The following is a 14,701-nucleotide window of genomic DNA, read 5'->3' as shown; positions in this document are numbered from 1 at the left end:
TGAAAACAAGTGAATTATGTAAAGACATATGCCACCAACGGAAGTAGGATGATACTATTGACGTTATGTTCATAAAATGTTTTAAATCTGTACAATTGTAGGCCTACATGCTAACATCATAATACATCCTAAATAAACAGCCTGAAGTGTTTCTAGTGCGTCACTGACTCAAAGCAAAAAAAAAAACATTTCTTAAAAAAATCATTTCTGGAAATGCCAAAAATACCATATACCATATTCCAGTATTATATCCCCAACATTGTTCCTCCTCAACAAGATTATAATACACGTATATCAAGCTATGTCTTGACTAAACTAATATTTGTAACATTTTGAATATGATATATTCACAAACGGGGCGTTATTCATAAAGCATCTTAAGTCATTTAAGTATCTCATTAGCCATATGATAGAAAAGAATTGAGAAAAACATACTTTGATGTTAAAACATACCTATACAATTCCTTTTATTTGACTCTTAATATTCAATAAAGAAAAGGACTTTTATTAAAAAAGTTAGAAAAAGAATTCAAACGGCTTTAATGTTGGGGACTTAAACAGCTTTGGTTTCAACACTTGAACAGCGACTGTCATAGGCATTGGTCAGTGTCTATTTAATATGTGCTGTGTTATGTGATGCATATTAAGCATGTATGTAAATAAATGTATATGTAACCCTAAATTGGTGTAATTTTTTTGTTTGTTTTGAAGTAAATTTGCAGAAAACGCTCTAAACTCTCGTGTGGGGCTCTTTACGGGGTTATGCAGTGATGAAATTGATAGATTAACCGAGACTTACCTTCGTAGAGGGGAAGTTGAAGGTTGATCGGAATTTCATCTACTGCAAACCCCTTAAGAGCTCAACACGCCCACCCTGAACCCACCCTAAATTCATGTCTAGTTTTCTTCAAATTCAACATTTACTGCAAGGATTTGGTGGAAACCCTTGCTTTCTCTAAAAACCTGAATATTTCGGCTGCGGTAACTGCGTGTCTCTCTCGTGTTGAGCTCTTAAGGGGTTTGCAGTAGATGAAATTCCGATCAACCTTCAACTTCCCCTCTACGAAGGTAAGTCTCGGTTAATCTATCAATTTTCAGGCTAGTTAACACTGCCAGAACTCCAGCATTTCAGCTTTCCTTTCATTATTTATACAAAAAGTACCCAGAAAATACAACATTGACAGCATTGGTGACCACTGATACTAATGGTGTTCCATTATGTATAGAAAGCCATTTTAGCTCAACTGGGCCTTTATTATTTGACTTAGAGATTCTGGTTAAGGTATTGCATGTAAGCTGACGTGGGTAAATATCTCAGCAACAATTTGATGTATTGCATTGAGTCTTTATACAATTGTACTCAACCATCCAATCTATTTAAATAACCAAATAAGATAACTCTAGTTGCATTCAAATAATGGCCCTTTTTATGTGACATAGAAATTCTGGTCAAGGTTACCACTTTTAAGTCAATACCTCAGCAACACATTATGTATTACATTGAAACTTTTAACACAGGCTCCCAATCATTCAATCTTCTTAATAAATCAAGTAAGATAACTCTATCTTGCATGTTATATAAATTTTGCCCCTTTAATTTGCGACTTAGGAATTCAGGTAAAGGTTTTGCATGTTAGCACAAATAGCATCTCAGCAACTAGTTGATGTATTGTATTGAGACTTTATACAAAATACTTAACCACCCAACCTACTGGAATAACCAAGTTAGATAACTGTATATTGCAAATAATGGCCCTTTATTTTTGGCCTTAGAATATTATTGTATACAACCTATAATCCTTTAATGTATTGCCTGGTATTTCCATCAAGTCTGTATTTCATTAAAGGCTGAATGTTTTTAAATTTTTCACAAATCTTCGCAGGCATCATTCTTATCTAATTTTACAGTGATCCATGCATGTTTCGCCAAAACTCTTCATTCCTTACACTGAAAAGCAGCGGAATAGCCGAGCGCTCTGTCTCTGTGACATCTCTTGTAAACGCTTTAAAATCAAACAATTAAAAGGGTTTTTCAATGATTTTTAGAGGCCTTGTGGAATTTTCATTTTTTACTGGGGGTAAGAGCAGATTTAATGTGTAGGAAGGTTGGGGTGCAGGCCTTTCTCTATAGTACCCATGGGTCTGGCTATCGGACCCATTCCCAAAGCCAATTATATGGTATTTTTCCCAGTAATAAGAAAAAAAAATAAAGTAATGAAACTTACATTTAAAAATTCCCCCATTCGCAGGAGACTGAAAAGCTTGTTCTTTTAACTGCAAAATTTCCCAATTTGGGCATATTTCATGATTTTTTTGAGTCACCACTTTCAAGCTAATTATTGTATATCTGCATTATGTGCTAAAAATAAATCAAATTTACAACTGTTATATTTTTTATCTATAATATTCAAGTATGAAAATGCATGATTTCATTGACAATTCAATGTTTTGCTATCATTAAGCTCTAAAATATACATTTTATGTGGAGAGAAGGGGAAGGGAACAGTATAGTATAACACAAACGCTATTTCATGTTATTATATTTCATATAAATATTTTAGTCATATCTGGAGAAACTTCAAATTTAGTCTGATCTCCATTTCTCAGAAAATGTTAGGCTGTCCAAGAGCTGATCCTATCAATGAGTATCACAGTGTCTTTAAATTGTTGGCGCGGTACAATTTTTCTTAGCAAAAGGAAAAAAGTGTATTTTTTCTTAGATACACATTTAACAGTAAGAAAGTATTACAGTCAAAACTCGTTAATTCAAGTTTACCAGGACCTAGGGAAAAAGTCGTTTTTAACAAATATTCTACACACCTGATTAATTTTACAAAAAATAAAATTCTGAACACACCTTGAGCCTGATTTATGTTTTATGTTAATACATCTGCAATTGAATGTCTTAACACAACTGGAAAATCAAGATATCAGTTGTTGACGTAGTGAGTTTGGACTGAAGTTTTTAAAGTTTAAAAAGTTTAGGTATGCATTAAAGGGACTGTACACCAGATTGGCATCAAAAAAAGTTTTTTCTGTAACTAATCTCGGGACAATTATTGAATAAAATGCTTTACTCTTTGATATCATAATTGTAAAAAGAATTACCAAAATGAAAAAAAAGAATGGGTTCGAACCGGTGTTGCAGTCAAGTGTTGTTTCCACTGTGTTACAACCGGCATTTATTTTTTTTATTTTTTTTTTTAGATATTTTACATCATGCAATAATAACAAAGTGAAACCACAGTATGTGAGTGCAACTGGTGAGTACAACTGGTGAAATGACTGTTTAAAAATGGTTTGATAAATGACAAAAGGAAACCCTAACAACAAGTGATCAATTTATTTGAAGTAATGGTCAAAGGCAAAGAAATATTAACTTTCATTCCTTTCTCTTAGTGTCTGTACGTCATCATAGCTGATAGTATTAAGCAGAATTTTTTAAAAGACTTTGGAGGAAGTTAAATTTAATTTACATTATTTCAGTAAGACATGACAGTGTATCATAAGAATATGATAAATCATGACATAAAATAATTCTGTATAATGAAAAAGTTAGAGGTTTTCATAGCAAAATATATGTGAATGCATTTTTTCGTACTTGCGTCTAAAAATACTTTGAAATTTCGCCAACTTAAACCTGCTAAAAAATTCCCCTGAATACTACCAAATTCCTCCTAAATTTTCAGCCTTTCTAAACAAATCCCCATGAATGGTCTCCAGAAATTATGGCATGTATGCAGAGGTTTACTCTAACCATATGGAATATTTAGGCTATGTACCTAACTTGGAAATATCTCGTGATAACATCGACTAGCCGCATAAGAATGAATTCTACTAGGTATTCATACCTATAGTAATCTTTTTTAATGGGAAAATACGAAAAACTGCGAAAAATAAATTAATTGTAAACTATGTGGTACATAAGTTAGTTAGTTTCAAAGCATTGTACACATTAATACCAAGTTTATGTCAGTTTCAGTAATCATTAATGTGATTTTGAATGATATTTTTCAGGACCTTTTTCTTGGTTGGATGGATTCAGAGATGACCCCAGAGATGCGGCCATGACAGTGTCGAATGGACAATATAGACAGCGACTGTAAAAAAATGATGATAGCAGAAAAACTTCATATGGTTGTCTGGTGTTAAATTAACACACAAAGTGTTCATAATTTGTGGGAAAATAGTGTCAAAGGTGAAATCTTCAAATTCATGCACATTCATAAGAAAGTGGTGAACTGGAGTCATTTTACATATAACAAAGAAGAGAATTTTGTTGTAGACAAGACCCTACAATATTGCATGTGAGGCAGCAGATTCAAGAAATCCAACTTTATTCAAGGCACAGGCAAATGAATCAATAAAACAGCTTGAAGACTATCCCAAAGCCTCTGGAACTGGAGATGACATTGCCAAGGTATGACATTGATGACTTGATTTGTGGAAACGTTCTAATGGCTTCTTAGCATCTTAGAGGAAAACCCCTTTTAATTCTGCAAACAGAATTATTACAGATTGCTTTGTATTGCAGTTATACCTTGAAATGCAGTAAGCACGAAACAACACACCAGTGAATAATAGTTATAGCACTGACTACCTGAGCAATTGAAATAATACACTATACAGTGGTGTGTCTAGCGAGGGCACAAGGGTTTGTGCGGTACATAAATGCAGTTTCCCAGATTTACACCCTTTTGCAGATACTGCCCAGAGGGAAGTTCTGGTGCAACGGACCGGTATTCCAGCTGTAAGGAATCATCATCTCCAGCTAAACTGAGACTGGGAACAATATCAGACTTCCTAGCAGCATGGTGAGCTTTTGCGTATTTATTCCAAGGCTGGTAAACTCCGCCAGACATTGGGAGCTCCTCTGCCTTTTTTTATCAAAAACAACCATAGATGTATATGGACAGTTTTGATAGTCAAAAAACAGTTCTGTTCTGCAAGTTCGCTGCAAGTAGATCACATTGTAATTTTATGGGGCAAAATGTTTGACAAACATTTCTTGTTTTGTTTGCTATGATACACTTCACTGGCAATCAATTCAAACTTAGATCGCTTTAAGCTACAGGACACATTACATAGCTTTAAGCGACAGGACACGTACATTATATAGCTTTAACCCTTTAGCACATAGACAAGTGGCCAGATTACACCTCCCAGTCAATAGCCAACTTACTGATAAGCAGTCCTTATCCGTATAGGTACTTTTCAGGAGATTTGAAAATGAGCAAATTAATACAGCAGTATGACCTTAAAATCAATATTACTCCAAATAATTGTGTCCAAATCTTTTTTATGTGAAAACATATTTTATAGATAATTAAATTATCTAATAAATGGTGTCAATAATGAAATATTAAATTATTTTATTTCATCTGTGAATGCATTTCCAAGATGGAATTGTAACATTTCTTTGAAATGTCATAATTGCATTAAATCAAAGGGTAATAAAATGCTGGGATCGATCTATATTTTATTACCCCTATCATTAAAAAGACCCATCTGAGTCCAGGGTGTCTGTTTAACTTTATTACCCCCTCATAAAATTGTTTACAAAAAGAAAGCCAATAAATGTTTTTCCGGTATGAATAAAAAGATCTAGATCATTCAAAACGCTTGCACAAAGTTGTTTACCTGACCTATTTTACGGCCGGAATCATGGCATGCTGGACATCTATCAGCTTCACAGAAAATTTACTCATTATTTTCTCATCTACTAATTGTTTCTATTGTTTGTAAACAAAATATTACCTTTGAATAAATATAATCTCTATTGATTTTAATGGTAAACTGAACTGACCTAATATATTTAATGATTTACGCATCAATGAATTTGGGGGATTTTCCATACAGTACTCGGCTCGTGGTCTTATTTTTGTTCGCTGTCGTAGGTCGTCCGTCCACACTTAGTTTGTTAACACTCTAGGGGTCACATTTTTGCCTCCATTGTCACGAAATTTGGTCAGGATGTTTGTCCCAGTAATTACTCGGACGAGTTCGAATATGGGCCATCTGGGGTAAAAAACTAGGTCACAGAGCCCAAATATGAAACAGCCTTGTTAACACTCTAGAGGTAACAATTTCTAGCCCAAATATGGAAATACCTTGTTAACACTCTTGAGGTATCATTTTCAGCCCAAATATCCTTGAAATATGTCAGAAAGGTAGTTTTGATGATTTCTAGCTCAAGTTCGAATATGGGTCATCTGGGGTCAAAAACTAGGTCACAGAGCCCAATTATGGAAATACCATGTTAACACTAGAGGTAACATTTTCAGCCCAAATATCCTGGAAATTTGTCAGAAAGGTTGTTTCAATGAGTTCTAGCTCAAGTTCAAATATGGGTCATCTGGGGTCAAAAACTAGGTCACAGAGCCCAAGTATGGAAATACCTTGTTAACACTCTCGAGGTAACATTTTCAGCCCAAATATCCTGGAAATTTGTCAGAAAGGTTTTTTTGATGATTTCTAGCTCAAGTATGATTATGGGTCATCTAGGGTCAAAAACTAGGTTATAGAGCCCAATTATGGAAATACCTTGTTAACACTAGAGGTAACATTTTCAGCCCAAATATCCTGGAAATTTGTCAGAGAGGTTGTTTCAATGATTTCTAGCTCAAGTTCAAATATGGGTCATCTGGGGTCAAAAACTAGGTCACAGAGCCCAAATATGGAAATACCTTGTTAACACTCTCGAGGTAACATTTTCAGCCAAAATATCCAGGAAATTTGTCAGAAAGGTTGTTTTGATGATTTCTAGCTCAAGTTCGATTATGGGTCATCTGGAGTCAAAAACTAGGTCACAGAGCCCAAATATGGATACCTTGTTAACACTCTAGAGGTAACATTTTCAGCCCAAATATCCTGGAAATTTGTCAGAACGGTTGTTTCGATGATTCCTAGCTCAAGTTCGAATATGGGTCATCTGGGGTCAAAATCTAGGTCACAGAGCCTAAATATGGAAATACCTTGTTAACACTCTAGAGATAACATTTTCAGCCAAAATATCCTGGAAATTTGTCAGAAAAGTTGTTTTAATGATTTCTAGCTCAAGTTTGTATATGGGTCATCTGGGGCCAAAAACTAGGTCACAGAGCCCAACTATGGAAAAACCCTGTTAACACTCTAGAGTTAACATTTTCAGTCCAAATATCCTGGAAATTTGTCAGAAAAGTTGTTACGATGATTTCTAGCTCAAGTTAGAATATGGGTCATCTTTGCTCAAAAACAAGGTCACAGAGCCCAAATATGGAAAAACCTTCTTAACACTCTCCAGGTAACATTTTCAGCCCAAATATCCCTATAGAGGTAACATTTTCAGCCCAATTATCCTGGAAATTTGCCAGAAAGGTTGTTTCAATGATTTCAAGCTCAAGTTTGAATATGGGTCATCTGTGGTCAAAAACTAGGTCACAGAGACCAAATATGGAATACCCTTGTTTACACTTACGAGGTAACATTTTCAGCCCAAATATCCTGGAAATTTGTCAGAAAGGTTGTTCAGATGATTTCTAGCACAAATTCGAATATGGGTCATCTGGGGTCAAAAACTAGGTCACAGAGTCCAAATAAGGAAAAACCTTGTTAACACTCTCGAGACAAGATTTTCAGCCCAAATATCCTTGAAATTTGTCAGAAAGGTTGTTTTTATGATTTCTAGCTCAAGTTCGAATATGGGTCATCTTGGGTCAAAAACTAGGTCACAGAGCGCAAATATGGAGTTGGAACAGCTTAACATGTTGCTCTCTCAAATGTTGACGATAACTTGTTAGCAAACTTTGGTCAGACAGGGTATCAATAGTCACTAAAATGAAAAACAACCAACACAGTTTTAAGCGCACAATCCAGTTCTTTTGAGACCTTTGATATTGATGAAAACCTTTTACAATATGATAAAAAAAATCGTGATTATCTAAGTATTGTACGTAAGTATTGAGTTTTCATTTTTTCAAAACTGGTTTGTGCTTACATGCTGTGCACAATGTTTTCTCTTGTGAACATTTTTGGTAAACCTGTCACGCTTTTGTTTTACAGGACAGATGAGTTTAGTGACCAACAGCTACAGTAACGAGACCTTTAAAGACACTCACTTACAGTCACAATCGTCCACACCAGAAATCTGGCAGGAACAAAAACCAGGTAAAAATAAATTTCCTATCAACTTGGTTATAAAACTTGCTTTTACTAAACATTCTTTGCAGTCATCTCCCTTGATGACTAGAAAAGACCTATGTCACAACACTGGGAAAATACAAAGGGCTGTATTCAGAACAACCACTCTCAATCACACCCAATTAGTTAAACCTCTGTAATTACATCAGATATTTTCACAGGTGTGAGTGAGACTCAAAGTGTTTTGCGTGAGTGGGACATTTGTGAGTGCTCGGCTAGGCCACTTGAACCGCCCTCAAGGATTGGTTGTGAATACAAACTGAATGAGTGTGAGTGTTAAATATACATGAAAAGTTGGAAAGATGGAATATATCAGATATTTGGAACAAATTTGAAACATCCTTGTCCCAGACAATATTAAAGAGACAGTGATTATCCATTGAAGTTGAGAACCAATCCTTCAGCAGTAAAGAAAATTTATAATATGGTACTGTAGTAAAATAATGACTTGATAAGAATATGACTAAATAACTTAACAAAGTAACTAAACATTAACCAGCATTAACCAGAAATTTTTTTTTATCAGTAGTGGTTACTTCTGTTGCTTTTATTATCAATTGTTCTGATTTTACTATCGATTGTCGCGGACGTATTTCTTTCCGATCAATTGAAGATTAATCGATCATTGGCACAACACTTAAACAAATGAAACTTGGTATAAAGATAAATGGCTATGCGCCTAGACATTATGAAATGTTTGAAGGTATATCAGGCTATAATGCAAGGTTCCTGTTCTATTCAGTACTGATATTTGTGAATTACAATTACTGCTTTTCTATTTCATTGCTTGAGATTTACTGTAAAATCTTATTCTTAAATTGCACATCTATCCAGGGTAGAATTTTTTCTATACCATTGTATGATAATAATTTAACCATTTACCTTCTATCAACACATAGTAATACAATTTCTCCCCTTTTATAGAAAATGGGCACATGGGGGGGGATCCATTTCTGTCAGCATTACTCTGTTAAAATATTGTTTACCATAGAACTAATGGTTTCACTCTTTCATGTTCATGTACATTAGTATGCCCCCGTTCGAAGAAGAGGGGTATATTGCTATTGCTTTGCACATATCGGTCGGTCTGTCCATCCGTCGGTAGACCTAAGCTTGTCCGAGTGATACATGTAACACAACAATATCTGGACGTATGGTCATCAAACTTGACATGAAGGTTGGCCCTGGCCAGAAGATGACCCTTATCAATTTAAGGGCTCATCAGGTCATAGGTAACAGTGACCTTAATTGGTAAAATAATTTTAAAGCTTGTCCGAGTGATAACTCAACAATGCCTAGACCTATGGTCATCAAACTTAATATGGAAGTTGGGCCTGACCAATAGATGACCCCTATTGATTTTGGAGGTCATCAGGCCAAAGGTCAAGGTCACAATGACCTTGAATGGTTAAAGGTTGTCCGAGTGAAAACTCGACAATGCCTGCACCCATGGCCCTCATACTTGACTTTGAGGTTGGGCCTGACCAGTAGATGACCATTATTGTTTTTGGAGGTCATCGGTGTTTTTGGAGGTCATCAGACCAAAGGTCAAGACCACAGCTACCTTGAATGGTAAAAGGTTGTCCGAGTGATAACTCAACAATGCCTGCACCCATGGCCCTCAAACTTTACTTGGAGGTTGGGCCTGGTCAGTAGATGGTCCCTATTGATTTTAGGGGCCAAAGGTCAAAGTCAAAGTGACCTTGAATGGTAAAAGGTTGTCCGAGTAATAACATAATAATGAGAACATTGTACAACATGCAAGATGTTACTGCTGTAAAAAGAGAGCATTTGAGAGAACATACATGGGACAGATCATTGTAAAATCTTGGTACTATGCAATTTGTAAACACCAATTAAACAGTGTTATTATCTGCTAAGGCATATATATTAAAATACGGTTAAATTCTTCAGACTTGCTCTTTGTTATTATTTATAATGTATGGTTTTTTATTTTATTGTTGTTGTTTTCATTTCTCGAAAGATGCAAATTTGCATGTTTGGTTCTTGTTGTTGTTTTCTTTGTCGTCGTTTTTTATAAAACATAATTTTGTATGTTGTTATTGTTGCTGCTGTTTGTTGTTGTTGCTAAATACGAGTATTGTCAGCTGCATACACAAACAAGATGTTCTGGTAGCAACCCCACAGCTATTATATACTTTGAAAATTGTTTGATACAGATTTAGTCAAGTATGTGCATCCGTGCGTCCGTGCATCCGTGCGTCCGTGCGTCTGTAAACAATTGCTTGTGAACACGATACAGTCTTCAGTTTTGATTGTATCTCGATGAAACTTGTACAGTATCTAGATATCCATTAGAGCTGGGTTCCTTTCGAAAACCAGCCAGGTCCGCCCATGCATGCCTAGATTATGGGTCATGAAAGTTTTAAAGAAATGCTTTCTATTTTTAGCCAGGCCTGCATGAGCGAATTCTATTTTTAGCCAAGTTTACATGTACATGTAAATTCAAGTATAGAGCTAAGCGAGACAATTTGCAAGTCTAGGATTTTGAGAGACAATTTGCTTTTTGCTTCTGCAGTTGATTTTGTGAATTACTCTGCCTTGTTCTTGTTGAAAGCCCAAAGGCCATTTTTTAGCTTTAAGTTCTGTAGTTTGTGCATTCATCTTAACAAAATTGGTTGTGAATGTTTAAGTTATGCATCTGGTGTCATTACTGGCCACAACCAGCGTTCACAGGTTTGGTAAACATAAATCTGGAAAGGTTTGAAAATCTTTTTGTGTGTTCGTGCATCCATCTCAGCACAATTGATTGTGAATGTTTGTTCAAATTGATCAATGTTGTTCTAGAATGCCCTTGACTTTGACCTTTTGACCAACTTTTTTTAACTTTTAAAACTACAGAAATTTTTACTAAGAGTACAGTTTTGAAAGCATTTTTTTTGTCAGATGACTTTTACTTGGCACATATTAAAATAGTTCATGCAACTTATCTGCTTACAATACTTTCTGGGCTCAGATGTTGAACGTGCTACGTGTTCAGGTAACCCAAACACAAAACATAAACTATATGTCTGTTGCTTTTTACCCATACATGTACATACATGCTTTGGATTAATATGACCACAAAAGCCATGCCAGTAGAGCATAGGCCCTTTTGGGCCTCTTGTTCTTTTTTGTTGCCAAGGCTATTTCCTTTTATAATATAGTGTTTTATAATAAGTATATTATTCGGCTGCAGCATTTGACAAGTTAAGCATTCTTGTTTTTCGGTGTGTTATTTTGGTTGTTGTAAGAGAATGCCAGCAAACAGAGATGCCGACCTTGGATATCAGCATCATGGTAGCGGTAAGTACTTTTTGTTAGTAGTGTTGGACTTAGTACGCCGGCGCAATAAGGTAAGTTATCAATAAATGTTACATATAGTTTAAATTTAATTGCATTATTTACAATTACAATATTGCATGATATGCTATTTCAGGTCCCTGACGAAACGGGCGAGTCTACCATTGCCGACGAGGCGGCCTACTTGCAGGACGAGGCGGCCGACAACATCGACATGCAGGAACACGCTGGCGATGACATATACATGCACATTACTAGAGATGAGGTAAGCATTTTATGTATCCATTTTTAATTTAACGTTTAAACAAACTGTTTTTGATTTTGTTTAACACATGTTCAATGAGTACAACGAAACATGTATATATTTATATATTATATATATGTATTATGAAATAATATATATTTTTTATTTATACAGATACCAGACTTGCATGAGGATTCCATTGTTCCCATCGCTGACTCAACAACCATGGATGTGACTACCACATCAAACAACACCAGCATTATAGATTTCGACATAACCGACCGGGATGTTGACGAAGTCCAGCCCATTATGGAAACGTGAGTTGACATGGGTTTTTGTAGCTAGTCTGTACAGTCATTTTACAGAATATTTTTTAACTAACTAGTTTGTTGCGAACGAAAAAAGTTAACAGCATGTTTTATTTGTTTAATATTTATACAGGCCACCACGATGCACTCGACGAGACCGTGTTGGAAGACAGGGGCATCGTGTACACTATCATTGATGCTGGTACTCAGAGGGGGTCGACGGTTTTGGCTTCCAGCCTAGGATTTTCTAACGGAAAAAAGGTATATTAACAGTATATATAAATGAATATGAATGAATATGATGAATGAACATGAATGAATATGAACTTTCTTTTTCATCTGTAGCGGACTAATAAATCGTCTACGATATGGCGTTGCACACGAAGATCGAAAGCCTCACAATGTCCTGTCCTCATCCGCCATCCGAGCGTGCTGACAAAAGGAGCTGAAACTGAAGGTGTGCGCAAAGGTACGTAGACATATTATAGTGTTTAATCATAGTAGATTTTTGATAATATTTTATATATAAGTTTTTTTCTAATCTTTAAACAAAAAGGTAAGGATTCTAGTAAATTATTTTCCTTTATACAGGTTCGCCAGACCGCCCGTAGTGTGGTGATCCGGAAAGCCATGACAATAGCGGAGAATGCATTGTTGGAGAACAGTGGGCCAGATGACGTGGGGCGGCCAAAGAAGAACCTCTTGAAACGGGTTGCCAATCGTGCGCGATCAAAGCTTAGACCGGAAGAACCTAAGGGATTAGATTTTGAGGTACAAAAATGCAAGCCTTTGCAAACATGAAACATATCAAAAGGAACATTGCATTGCATTTTACATAACAACACAATGTTTTTAAATCTTTGTCAGTGTACTGATACCATTTTTCAGTTGGACGGGTCCTTCATCAACAAGGACGACTTTCTAGTTGCCGATATTCAATGTTTTTAAATCTTTGTCAGTGTACTGATACCATTTTTCAGTTGGACGGGTCCTTCATCAACAAGGACGACTTTCTAGTTGCCGATATTCAATGTTTTTAAATCTTTGTCAGTGTACTGATACCATTTTTCAGTTGGACGGGTCCTTCATCAACAAGGACGACTTTCTAGTTGCCGATATTCAGATGGAAAGCCAGCGACACTTCGTTTTCGTGACGGAGTACCAGTTGTCTTTGCTGCGCGACGCCAAACGCTGGTACATCGATGGCACATTTAAGGTATATGATATGTAATGAAATGTTATGAGATTATTTGATATGATGATTATTACGATATGATTTGATACGATATGATATTGATATCCTACAATTATTTATGTATCGTTTTTCAGGTAGTTGACGAGCCATTCAGACGAAATGGCCAACTTTTTTTCAATACATGCGTTCATCGAGAAGGCGGGACAGCTGAAGCATAGTAGACGTACAAAGGTAGACTATGCCAGCAATCTAGAGTCGATAAAGGAGAGGATCGGGACAGCATCTGTCGAAGGCTTTGTCGCAGATTATGAGCAAGGTATACATCAGTAGCTTACTGTTTATTTAGTGAAAAGAAGGAAATTAGGTAAATGTTTTAAAAAATATTGATATACTCATACATGTCTTAATATGTAATTATTTTCAATTCAGCTGCATGGCAAGCAGTGCGAGACATGTTTCCGGGGGTTGAGATGGAGGGCTGCGCATTCCACTGGAGCCAGGCCGTGTGGCGTCATGTCCAATCTGTGGGGCTTGCAGAAGCCTACCGAAGGAGAATTGGTGTTCACAACTTCGTCAGGATGTTACTGGCCCTCCAGTTTCTACCTGCGGCCCACAACGCCCGAGCAGTGGATGCACTGAGAGCATAAGCAACATCAGCTGCGACAGAGCAACTTGTTAACTACGTTACGCGCCAGTGGATAAACAATAGAGTTTTTTCGCCACAGGATTGGTCTGTCTTCAAACAAACAATCAGGACGTACAATGATGTGGAAGGTAAACAACACAATTTCATAATGTATAATATATCAGGATACTCTCTCGCGCAACATCCTGCCAACGTATAAGCAATCATAGCTTTCTTCACAATCGTTGTAAAATATATAATGTTAAACGAAATACATACATGTATAGTAAAAAGGTTCATTTGTGCGTCACACATATAAAAAATATATTGTTTTATATTCAGGTTGGCATCATCGAATCAACTCGAAGGCAGAATGTGCCGGCCTGGGTTTCTATCGACTTGTACCGCTACTAAGACGAGAGGCGGAATCAGTCAAGTTAGCAGTTGATGGCGGTGATTTGGATCGTAGATCCTCCAAGATATCGACGCAGATGGACAAGTCAATCAACGAACGCTCGGAACAGTATTTGGAAGGAACACTTCAAACATCACAGTTCCTCCAAACTGTCGGAGGGATTTATGGTGTAAGGATGTGATGATGACATTTGCAGATTTTGTAGACATCAACAATAACTGTTATGTTTTATTATTTAATGTGTGTTGGTTGCAGTAGAGTATATTAGATTCGGAAATAAATATTTCAATACATGTATATCATATTTCTCATTCTTTCTGATTCCATTTTGTCTCTTGAGGAAATAGAATGTCTAAAAAATATATACAACATTACTGTCGTCTAATATACATATTCACAAATGAATACGAGTATAATAATAACAATACAAAAA

The 14,701-nt window shown here is 36.1% G+C and overlaps 1 pseudogene; it reads left to right on the top strand.

The window, feature by feature from the left end:
• Positions 1 to 4,732: 4,732 nt before the first annotated feature.
• On the top strand, positions 4,733 to 14,449 carry LOC128219284 (uncharacterized; annotated as a pseudogene).
• The last annotated feature ends 252 nt before the right edge of the window (positions 14,450 to 14,701 follow it).

This window comes from Mya arenaria, chromosome 15 (assembly GCF_026914265.1).
Source record: "Mya arenaria isolate MELC-2E11 chromosome 15, ASM2691426v1".
NCBI lineage: Eukaryota > Metazoa > Mollusca > Bivalvia > Myida > Myidae > Mya > Mya arenaria.
Note: the sequence above shows the minus strand (reverse complement) of the source record. Positions and strands in the feature narration are given on the sequence as shown.